A 12833-nucleotide genomic window follows, 5' to 3' on the forward strand; every position below is an offset into this window, starting at 1 on the left:
TTAGAAATTCGTAATTTATTTATCTAGGTCGCCGCGCAGACACACATCTGTCTGGTCGCAGAGTGAAAGACGAAAGTTACACCGGCGTTTTTCTAACTTGGCAACTTTAAGATGGGTGGACATCAATTCCCAGAATTCCCCAGCCAGACATTCTGGGAGTTGAAGTCCATCCATCTTAAAGTTGCCAAGTTTGAAAAACACTGGTTCACGCTGTACGTGCGTGCTCTCTTCGTTTCTGAAAACGGTTTAGCTCCGCTTCCAAGATAGACTGATCAAGAATAACTTTCCTTTCTACTCCAGGGGGCACAGACCATGATCCCCACACGCACGTTTCTAACCGCCACCCTGGGAAGAAAGTTGGAAGGCTTGACCGAAGGGACGGACTTAACGTCACGACATGAACGATAATCCTGGCCATTTTCTGGAAACTCAACTCCTCAGTTTAGCGTCCTGGGCGGACTCAGCCTGCTAGTAGAAGGCTTAACGCGTCACGCGAACTAGTACGCGGGGTTTAGTAAACCATGCTGCAATGAACGGAGGGGGCTCTGCGAGTGCAAACGGGAAGGCGTTCATTCCGAATGAGCACGTCGATCTGCTCCGGAAAGAGCAGCAATTCAAATATTCCTCGCGGTGTTAGTGGACGCGTTAATAATGCAGGAAGAGACGCGGGCGCGCGAGGAGCGTAATCGCTCTTCCTAATGACACGGCAGCCTTTTAGGGACGGGTTTTTCTTGCTTTTCCGCCGGCGGGCTGGAGAGGGGAGGGGGGGGGGTCTCACATTTCGCTTTCCTTTTTTGGAGGGGATTGCCCAAGGAAGTTACGGCAGAGCAAATCAGCGGGCGGAGGAGCGTTTTGGAAGGGCTGATCCCGGGCGAGGCTGAGCAAAGGCCACCCGAAGGCGCCGTAATTCGCGGAAAATGTGGGCGCGCGCGGAGATTTCGGGAGCGTGTTGCGCGGCCCTCTTCGGCCCCCTCACTGGACTGGAGGCCCTGTCAGCGGCGCTGAGCGTGCAACAGCTCTAAGAGCTGTAAATGATTATCAAGTGCAAGGGATAAACGGACTGTCAGTGTACGGATCCGGTGGCAATTCCACTATGTCCAATGACTGTCATTCTAGTAAGCGTTGTAGTTTTAATACATGGTATAGTTTGTTTTTTAATTTGAATTGTTAAGCAAGATTGCCCCTTGCTAAAAAAAGCAGTCAAGATTAGCAACCTCCTTTCGGTTGTCTCCAGATTGTTCAGCATTATGCAGGTTAATATCTGATGATGATTACTGTTTGAACAATAGCACCCTTTATTTGAAGAGAAGTTTTAATAGCCTGAAAATATACTCTCTCAGGGTTCATTACAAAGTGATCCTTTAGGAATCCTAGAATTTAATAAAATCTTTCCTTCCTATCAGCTGAAGGCTTCCCAAGGCTATAACTCTCTGCTCTAGGACTTCGGATTTTTTCTTTTCTTATTATTGGAAAGAACCCCATTCTCTATGATTTCACTATAAGGAAGCTTTCATAGTATTTTCAAGAAATGAAAATGGGCGAGGACATCAATTCTCTAACTGCCTGGCTGCTTGCCTGCCTGCTTGCCTGCCTGCATTCCTTTTTCTGGCAATCACTCCTCTATTCATAATGTTGCAAATACTGTAAGCTGAGTAAATGAAATCCCTTCAGTGTAAGAAGAGAAAATTAGGAAAAGAGTGGTTTAAATAGTTAAATTACATAACAACCCAACCCACCTCACAGGGTTGTTGTGGGGAAAATAGGAGGCAGGAGTAGTAGGTATGTTTGCTGCTTTGAGTTATACAGGTAGTCCTCACTGACGGTAATTGGGACCGGGAACTCTTGCTAAGCGATGAGGTTGTAAGGCACAATGTCACATGACTGCACCAACTTACGACAGCAGTTCTGGCAGTCTCAGTTGCTGTCATTAGATGAATCCTGCATGGTCACATCGTCTCATGTTCATGTCATCACCATTTGCAACCTCCTGCTGGCTTCCCCATTGACTTTGCTTGTTGTGAGCTGGTAATGAAGGTCACAAATGGTGATCACGTGACTGTGCCACACTGACATCTTAATTGCAAGCTGGTTGCCAAGCGCCTGAATCATGATCATGTGACTGTGGGGGCGCCGTGATGGCTGCAACTATGAGTACCTATTGTAAATCCCCCTCGTTTGGTGCTGTTGTAACTTTGAACAGTCCCTGAACAAGTGGACGTTAAGCAAGGACTACCTGTATATAAAAAAGGCAGGATAAAAATATTTTATTTTTGTAAAAATGTTCAACATCTTAATTTTGCAATACTTAAAAAAGCATGCGTTTTAGGAAATCTACCCATTCCTCAAGTAAAATAAAATAAAAACATGAAAATCATGAAAACATTGTCTGTCATTTGCCAATTGTTGTGAGCCTCCCACTGTTTCTTCCTTGTTGTCTCTCATACAAATTAGATCAGCTTTATAATCTGCCACCTTTTATACTTCAGTTAGTATTTGCTTTTCAATATGAGCCATTTCCTTGCCACCAAGATCTTGCAGTTGGTATATATTTCATACAGAGTTTTTTTCTCTATCTACTAATGCTAATAAAATGCTTGGGTCCATTGTGCCTGAAGCAGCATATAAGCCCGAGAAACAAACAGCCTGCCATGGGACTGAAAATCACAGCATGCTTGGTTTTTGTTGTAAAGAGTGATTACTGAGCATTCCTGCTGGACAGACAAAGCAATAAATCCTGAGAACATATAAAGAAGTTTCCTTGGTAAGACCCAGATGAACAGAACAATCCTGTACATTACTCAGAAGAAACCCCAGTTGATAAGGCTCTGTCTCATGGAGAAGAAGAGTGTTGGGCATTTATTTATTTAATAGATGTATATGGCTGCCCATGTCATATGCATGACTGGGTGGCTAACAGTTAAAAACAGAATAAAAACATAGTAAAAACAACCAAAATTAAAAACAACGGAAATAACATAAAATAACAGCACCTGAGAACACTCATGTAACATAACTATGACCAAGAATAAGGATAAGACATTATACATGAAAGCTAACTTGGCTGATCAATTGAAGAGGAAAGAGGAAAGCCTTTTGGCAGCTGAACAGTTCAGCAAATCCTGTTAAAATATTATCATGGTGTCAAAAGAGGAAATAATAGGACAAGGATATTGCATACTAGAAAAATTTATTACTTTGTAAATATAAGTACAAGCATAAATAAAATTTAGCACCAAAGTGTATAGTTTAGCATAATTTCAAGTTCCACCTTGATGTTAACGTTATTCAATGTATTTGTTTTCACTCCACATGTTCTCCTGTAAAAATCCAATTGTAGCAGTACCCAAGTGATTCATTGGAAGTATAAAAATGATACAAATAAATGAGTATAGGTAGAACACATAAAAACACCAAAAAACACAAACTTTCATTGTTGAATTATAGTTAATTGAATGTTATATATTGGTTGAAATGGCCTGGTTAAAATTTCAGCTTTTTTTTAATAGACAAAATTCAGTTAAAGGCTATAGAGTAAAAGTATCGGATGAGTGTGCTTGATTGTGATTTGAGGGCCTATAAGGGTAGCTGTGGGGAGGAAACAGCTCCAAGTAGCACACAAGGTCCTTCACTCCAAAGTGAAGGATAACATTTGCACTCCATGCTTAGGTGCACATGAATCATGCCCGGAGCAGCCGTTCTGCTGAAGCTCTTGTCACAAGGGGAACCTGTATCTCTTTTCTTGCTTTGTGGGTTGTTGAAGCTGCCTCCAACTTCAGATCAAAGCATTTTTTCATTCCGTTTAGCTCCTTGCTGCAGAGAGAGAAAACTACCTTCCCTGGATATTTTACATTTTCTAACGCCCCCTTCCTCAGCTGCCATCAACTTTTGGTGAGCCAAGTAAAATGAAATTAGATGAAGTAGGGACAGTACATGGGGCAGGTGGAGGGAATCAAATTATAAAAAAGAAATGGATGGGTTTTATCAAAATGGTTCTTAATGTGGACACTGACATGTGCCACAAGATGTCCAAAAATTATTTCCCATGATCCAAGGGTATGAGAAAGAACATATATTAAACTCTATAAGAATGCCAGGCATATATTTTGACCACCCATGTGGCTAACCAGAAAAACCTCAGGTAATAGGGAAATGGTTGTATTAGTTTTTGAACAAGCCAGAATATTAATTTTATGTATTTTGTGGCAGATTTTTTTTTAAAAAAGCAAATAAGTTTTCTACAACTCAACATGGTGCCTGTGTTATGGTACACTGATGTTGCATGTGACCTATCTGACATTATGCCTTTCACATGGGTTAAGAGTATGACTCCGCAAATTCCGAGTTAGCATTTATAGAAATGCGGTCTTTAAAATAAAAAGCAGTCAACAAGATACACTTTCATTTTAGGGAATAACATTGGGATTAAAGAAAGATACAATTAGTGGCAGATTTTTGAAATTAGTAACTACAGCTCTTGCCTGGGAGAAATTTAGTAGATGTCTGCACTGACCTAACATAAATGTGGCTCAGAAAGTGGTTGTGATGCTTAAGGAATAGATTTTCTTACTCAATCTGGTGCTTGAATCTGCCTTAGAATGAGAAAAACATGAAGAGTGTAACTTTGAAAAAAAAAACAAACAGAATGGGATTTGCATCTATTTTGCAAGATCAAGCTACTCAATTTCACTGAAAATCAGATTTGTTGGGGGAGAAATATATCTTTAACTTCTCTGCTTTGGGCTGCAATACCAAATTTTAGACAGAAGTGCAGAGGGATTGTTGTACAAGAGCAAATGATTCAACAGCTTCCTAACATTGTGAGCCTAAGAACTTGTGAAACATAAATACTGTGTGTCCAGATATTATCTCTGGCTAACCCAGAGGAGATGGAGAAATAAATGGAGAAGTTGGGCAGCCAGAAAGCATCTTATTGTAGTCTTACTATCCAGACTACAGATGAGAGGGGTTATATTCAGAACAGCAGGAGGTGATGTAATGCTACAATTAGCTGATCTTTTATAGCCAGAGAACATCATGGCCTTAATGCCAGGTTACAAATGAGTGGGATTGCATCTTGAGCAGCAACAGTGGCAGCCACAGGAAGAATAGTGGCTGTGTGAGTTGGATCTTTATATGATATATCATGGAATATATTGGGGAAAGGGTGGGAGGGAGAGAAAATGTTGCTTTGCTGCAGATGACTTCAAGGTAACTGGAGTGTATTGTGTGCCCAGGAGAGATGATGCTTAGGTGAAATACATAATCAAACAAATATAAAATGCCCATAGAGATTTCTGCTGTGATACAAGAGGCCAAACTCAATACTGAATGGGGTGAATCTAACCAGGGGAGATTCAGGAGGACACACTGTCTAACAAAACCAATATATACAATAACCAATAAAATATCAAACAATAACATAATATTGTTAGTCTTTAATGGAGGAAGACTCAAGCAAAATTTTAAAAAAATTATATGGAGGAGCAATCAGTTCAACTATTAAGAATCACTTGATACAACAAGGCAAAACAGCTAGCGGTTAGCCACAGACAGGAAAAACAGAGGCATATAAGCAAATTGTAATAAAAGGCATCCCATCCCATCCCTGTGACCCAAGGATCAGGTTGACTTCCTTGTCTGGTCACTAGAGCCACTCTGAACTGAATGGACATTGCCAGTCACTGAAATCTAATACTGTCTGTTGTTCCCTGATCATCAGTTGCCCAAGGAATTCCCCAGTGCAGCCCTAGCATGTCAGCAGTCTAGAAATCCAAACAGGACCAGAGCTTTGTGGAGGTTTAGCTCTGACCTGAGGCCAGTGAGGCTGGTTTTGCTTTGTTCCAGGGCCCTGAAATTCTGTCCAAAGTGCTTCCCTTATGTGGGAATCGGGGTACTCTGAATCTGACGTATACCTTCTAAATTCAATCCATGAATATCCACTTGACTCCTTCAAATTGTTTTCTCCCTTCTAAACTCAGAAGAATTTGTCACATTAACATATAAGGATGATTGGTGAATTCAGGCTGGGTTATTTCTGATATGAATTGATATAAATGGCAGCCCCTGTGGAAAAGTAAATATTGGGGACACAATTAGTTTTTGGATTTTGGATTTCTTTGGGGTTTGATTTCAGATCAATTTATAAAAATGTGAAGCAGAGTGCACTGTCTGAAATGAAATAACTGGAAATATTTATCTTAAGGAAAATATGTTAAATGGTGTATTTAAATTCACTTTTTCTTGCCAATATTTATTTTTTATACAGAGAGGACTAAGTGAATGTTTGTGTGAACATATGCAAACGTGAAACAGATCTGAAAAGGATAGAATACCAATCCTAGGTAGAACTACCAGTAATCCCTATTTATACATTATTTCTGGACTGTCCAGTGTTTTGGAGTATAGACAGGGCTGAAATATGATTCCTAAGAACATTTAGCATTGCATTGCTCCAAAACTGTCTTTTTAATCCCATCTAATATTCAGTACTATGATGAGATTAATGACATTAGTTCTACAATAAATCTCATGGAATACATTCTGAATTCAAAATCATGTTTTAAAATTAATTTGTATAGTTCATATGCTTTATTTCTTGAAAATCAGAGGGAGTGAGGTCGCTAAACTATTTCTTTCAGTCATTTAACTGTAAAACCACCTCCCTCAAGTCTCCTCTCATCTTCCTGGATTTTTTCCTACCTGGGCTGAACTCCTTACATTTTTTCTGGAGAGGATCCTGATCATATATGCAATTCTCTTTAGCAGTTAGATAAATCCCATTAAAAAAAAACAAAAAACAAATATTTAAGATAAAGCATAACAAATATAAATCCACAAAGGACGCTTACCCAGTCCCATTCATTGCTTAGAATGTTCAAAATGCAGAGAGGTAGAGGGTGAAACTAGGAATACTTCATTCCCTCCCCCCCTTTTTTTTTTACAGCTAAGAAAGCCAGGCTTCAAGCACTTGTAGAAACTGGCAACTAATTTTGGAGATCCTGAGACAGATCAACATGTTAATCAAGATTCAGAGAATCTCACAGCCCTTAAGGCAACAGGGAATGCATGATCCAGCAGAGTCCAACCAAGTCTATTTATTTTAATAGAATACATGAGCTTCACCATCTTTATCAGTCAGCCTGTATTGTGTTCTGTGTACTTCTGCCATTGGATAATAAACTAAAAGTAGACTATAGAAATTCATATTCTCCAGATGAATTGGACTACAATTACCATTGTTCCTAGCCTGAATAGCCTGAATTAATTAATTAGTTAATTATTTTACTCAACTATACATCTGGAGAGTACATATTGGTGCAGGCTGTTGTATTTAAGAGAAACGTTCTGTTTGTTAGTGCAATTCCAAAATACTTTCTTCCAGATTTCATTTCATTAGGAATTATGAGTGGCTAATGGCAGTGGAATACCTTTGCTGGCTGGTGTGCATTCCTTTTAAAACCCTGAATTTACTTCAGAAGGACTCATAAACATCATATACCAGAGCTGGTGATCATGCAGGTATCAAGATATTGAACTCTACCTTCCCTTGGCTGTAGCCAGCAGGCCAATGGTGACAGCTGATAGAGATGTTGTCCACCACTATCTGTTAGCCACATTTTGCTCAGCCCCACTGTACTGAGTGGCCTCCTGGGGAGAACCCACAGCCCTGCAACAATCCACTGGGCAATGTTGCACCACCAAAAGTAGCAGAAATAATGAACTGGGTTAAATGGGAAAATGGTTTTGAGGCATATTTCAGTGCGTCATCCTGACTGCCTAAGTTTGGATCTGATCAGTTGCTACTAGCTGTGGGGGTCATTTAATTAAATTAATTAGCAGCTTCCTGACTCTCCAAAAAAAAGAAAAAAAAAACTAGACAGGTACCCACGAAATTAATTTATGGCATTCACAGCAACAAAATGGGATAGCTGCACTCTAAGATGAGTTTAAAAGTAAAGACTCTCTTGAGCTCGACTTCAGTGCTGCTTTCTGGAGAGGCACACGCAGCTGGTTTGCCATTGCCTTCCTAAGGGATGTTTGTTAGACTTCCCAATCAAGCCTGGAGCCTTGGGATTTCCTCACCCAAGTACTAATCAAGTCCAACTCTGCTTGGCTGTTTTCGAGATAATCCAAAATTAGTTAGGTGCTGGCACATGAGCCGGTGAGGACTTTAAGAGATGAAATATAATTATGGATAATGTTTTTCTCAAGAAATATTGATCACACTGAGGCTATGCGCTTGAATCATGTTGTCACCAGTGTATTGCGCTCATCAATCTGCATCCAAGCCCCAAATCTGAGGTTTTCATTGACAGCTTGATAAGTAGAAAAAACTTAAATCTCCTTAGTCTTCCCAGATATACTACCCTGTCCCTAAGGCTATATTATAAAAAAGCTACAGTACTGTAAGGGTAAAATAATTATGCGTTTGTAAGTAATTCCTCTGTATTGAACACAATGAGACTCATGTGTCTTTGTTGTACCTAGATAACAATAATCTTGCCATAGAGAGATGCACAAGTTCCAATGATACTGAGGAAGCCCTAAGACAATCTTTTGGGATCTACTGGGGAGCCCTGCTCATTGAGGAAATGGCTGCCATGGGGAACATAGCCAGTTACAAAACATGAATTTATCAGCTGGTAATCTTATAGCCTCCCCCACCCACCCCGCCCCAAAGTTTTATTCTAATGCTGCTTATTTTTGTTATTTTTGCAAGCAACTGGGCACACTTACAAACAAACATTGGGCTATGGCCAGCTATCACCTTTTACAACATGGCTTTCCAAGAATGCTCATGGAACTAATTTGGGGCCTAGAGGCATTCTTGGAAATCAAGATGCTGGAGAATAGTCAGACTGTTTTAAAGTCAGGTGGGGAGCTTGGTGAGAGTTGTCCATAGGTATGTGGGGTGCCACACTAGGTACCTGAGACTTCAGTCCTAAGGTAGAAGCGTGATTCATGACAATCAGTCCAAAACAAAGCACCATTTCTGAGGATGATGGCCTGGCAGGCTTTCTTCACAGCTAACTTCATGAGGTAGAACCAGCAATATTTTGCAATCCTGCTGTTGCTGGTTTAGGGCTAGCACATGTAAAAAATGTAAGATCGCATTATTCAAAGAGAAAGGCTATCCTAAAATGGAATGGTGAAGAACTATAGAAGAAGGCTGCTCGTATAAGCATTGTTTGACATCATTAGGCCTAGCCCCCTGCCTCTGGGCTTGGTTCCAGAAAAATCTCAAGGCAACTGCTGCCAAACATGTTCAGCCTGGAAAGTAACTACTGAAGGAAAGAACAAGTGATGCAAATGGCGGGTCCCTTCTGTTTCTCAGCTTTCTGGATATTTCTTTCTACAGTTTTTCCCACCCCTGGAAATGAAACTAAAGGTCGCTATGGATTACGACTTTGATATGTATGCAATGTCGAAGGCAAAGGGGCTTCATGCAGAGAACTGAAATGAGACACAGATGACTCATTTACACATTTATTTACTGTTCTGCTTACTCTGGCAGACGGAAATGGAGAACAATGCCATTTATTTTACAGACATTTGACAAAAAATAAACAAGTATCTTGATGCTGAACGATTGTACAATACAGCCATAACATGCATATTTTTATGCTGATTTGTGCAGAAATATTTACTTGATCAGCAAATGTGAAAGAAAGAAAGAAAGAAAGAAAGAAAGAGAGAGAGAGAGAGAGAGAAAGAAAGGAAGGAAGGAAGGAAGGAAGGAAGGAAGGAAGGAAGGAAGGAAGGAAGGAAGGAAGGAAGGAAGGGAGGGAGGGAGGAAGGGAGGAAGGAAGGGGAAGGGGAAGGGGAAGGGGAAGGGGAAGGAAAAGGAAAAGGAAAAGGAAAAGGAAAAGGAAAAGGAAAAGGTCCAAATTCCAAAACATCACGTTTCCTTTTCATGATGTTAAAATGCAGCTGAGATGGAAACATTGATACAAACACATTGATAATGAATACTATTATATGTGAAATCTATTAATGGTTTAAGACAGAAAAGGGCAAGGGGTTAAGCTGGTAATCCTATTGAGAAAAAAATGGTGAAACTAAGACATTTCTAGTAAATAATGCAAGCAAGTACTCTTGCAAAATGTCCTATATGAATATTATTTTCAGCCCAGCATCCATCCTTAAAAGATGAATAATATACTCAACAAAACTAGCAAAATTTTCTATTTTATATGGGGCATTCTGTAAAGGCAGTAGAATGACATTTGACAAGACGTGTATGTCTGTATCTTCCACTGACAATACATTTCTCAGATTTTATAAAAAGTGAGGATAACTTGTTAGTTTAGCAGTTCACAATGAAATGGTGCCATTCCTTGCAACTGAATAGTAAAGACATATTGTGGCAATGAAGTTGTCATCATCATCATCATCATCATCACCACCACCACCACCACCACCACTACCATCATCACCAAAAAATACTGTTGTGCTTTTTTCCCCTTCCAGCATTTGTAGCATTCAGAAGAAAACAATGTAAAAATCAGTTAAACTGAATTCCTATTACTTGTAGATAAGAAACATATACCAGTGATAACATACAACTTATAAACATGAGACAGTATATCGTTATTTAGTATTTATGTACAGTTATCTCAATGCAACAAGTTCAGTGCTGAGCAATGTTCTTTGCAGGAAACTGATCCCTAAGTATTTTAATGTCATCTGCACAACCATCATGTCCGTGGCTAAGCTTTGCATAATTTGCTGATAATATAAAGAGGTATAAGTTTCAATCTCTGTCCTACATCCAGGGACTTGGGATGCAATTTTTCTGTGCTCTGGGCCAGGCAGATGGAAAAACCACTGTAAGTTTTTTTCCCCATAGGTGTGAGCAAAAGACATTTTCCATCACATAGGTTATGCAGGTGTGGTAGTTTTTCACCTAGATGTAGCAGACCCTTCCTAAAAAATCAGTCCTGAGGACAAGAGCAGTGGTTTTGAGCAGCATTTATCTCCAGGAGCACATTTGTGTGGAAGAATGACCTTCTCCTCTACCCTATGTGCAAGACAAACTGTTAAATCCAACTCAAGGGATTTCCTTTTGTGCGGATGCAGAATAAAGTGAGTTATAAAGGAGACCAGGTGGGGGAGGAACCGGATAATTTCCGTATTTTCTACTGTGCAATAAACAATAAATAAGCTGGGGAACCCGAACCATCCAGATGTTGCTATACTGCCACTCTCAACAACCCAAGCCAACGTGGCCTGGTGAGAGATGCTGGGGATGGTCGTCAGCACCATCTGAAGGGCCACTGGTTTCTATCCTGCTCTAGCACAGCTCCCCTTTCTTGTACTGAGACAGGAGCTAGACTGAGAGTTTGAGAACTCTGTCAATACAATATGGGAATGTGAAGAGTGGGAAATTGCTTTTACCTTTTTTATAGCAGAAGGGAAATGTCTAAGACCAGATTGCAAACATTTTTATTATAGATAATTTGTATGTCTCCCTTCCCTGAAAATTTGCTATGAAGTGGACTTATATCTAGCTATTCACATTTTAAACATAATAAACATGATACTTTTGTTTATTCTTGATTTTGCCCATTGATTTCAGCTGAACCTGGCTAGAAGAATGTAACCTGAGTGGCCAAGCATAAACCACTGTAATTAATTGATTTTTTAAAAGGGTGGTTTCAATTATAACTGATAGGTAAGAGGATTGGAATGAAAAGTTTTAATATTGCTCTTTGCTATAATAATTAACAAGCAAATATATAAACATTTGTTTTTAAACATGTCACACATACTCACAAGAATTCTGATTTTCTTCCTCCTTTTTTCCATACTGAGTTTGGTTCAGCAATTTCCTCAAGATGTTTAGTGCAACCAAATATTTTACAGAATTATAGCATAATTTAAAAAGCAGGGCATCCATCTATCATAGCCGGTGGTCACAGGCGGTCCCCAGTTTAAGAACAAATTCCATTCCCAAGGTCTGTCCTTAAGTCAAATTTGCATGATTGCCAGAACAGGTTGGGTTGTTGTATATTATTGTATAATACTGTATAAGTAGTATTGTGTAATTAACTCAAACCATTGTGTATTTAACTTGAATTTTGTTACAACAGGCTCTGTTCTTAACTATGATTCATCCTTAAATCAGGTCCTTAAACTGGGGACTACCTGTACTACAATCACTCTCTATAATAAATGTTCTATACTTAAAAGTAAATAAAACATTCCATTCTTTTTTTTAAGCTTAATTTGGCTTGTTTTTGAAATAATAATGAAAAATGAACCTTGGTGAATTAAGACCAGTTGATACTCATGTGATTGATTACGTGACATCAAGTTGTTGTTGACTCTTAATGATCAGATTTTCTCCATACACATGTACAAATGTATCAAAAGTTTTTTATATGAATATGTTGAGAGTTTTCTACTTTAGATGACAGGGAATTAAAAATAATGCTAAATGTTAGTGTTTGCTTAGAAAGAGGCAGGATGAAGTAGTGACTAGAGTGCTAGAGTGGGACAAGAACTGTGGAGGTTCAGATTCAAGTCCATCCACATGATTCCAGCCACTGAGTGACTTTGGGCTAATCATTAATGTATTTCATAAAATAAAACAGAATGTATGTCAGCAATCTATATTTTCATAGTGATTTACATGCCATTCTGTACTGTACTGTCAGTCCAGATGACATTTCTATGCTGGGGTGGGGAACCTGAACAACTTCCAGCAACTGTAGCTATATGGCCAAAGATGAGATGCTGAGAATTTAAATTCAGCAGACACGAAAATCACAGATCCTATATTCCTGCCTTAGAAGAGCATACTGATTTAATAAGGTGCTAGTTCTAACACT

This window comes from Python bivittatus, unplaced genomic scaffold, assembly GCF_059951505.1.
Source record: "Python bivittatus isolate LINGU-HERP-01145 unplaced genomic scaffold, Pbiv_v1 ctg000590_np1212, whole genome shotgun sequence".
Classification (NCBI taxonomy): domain Eukaryota; kingdom Metazoa; phylum Chordata; class Lepidosauria; order Squamata; family Pythonidae; genus Python; species Python bivittatus.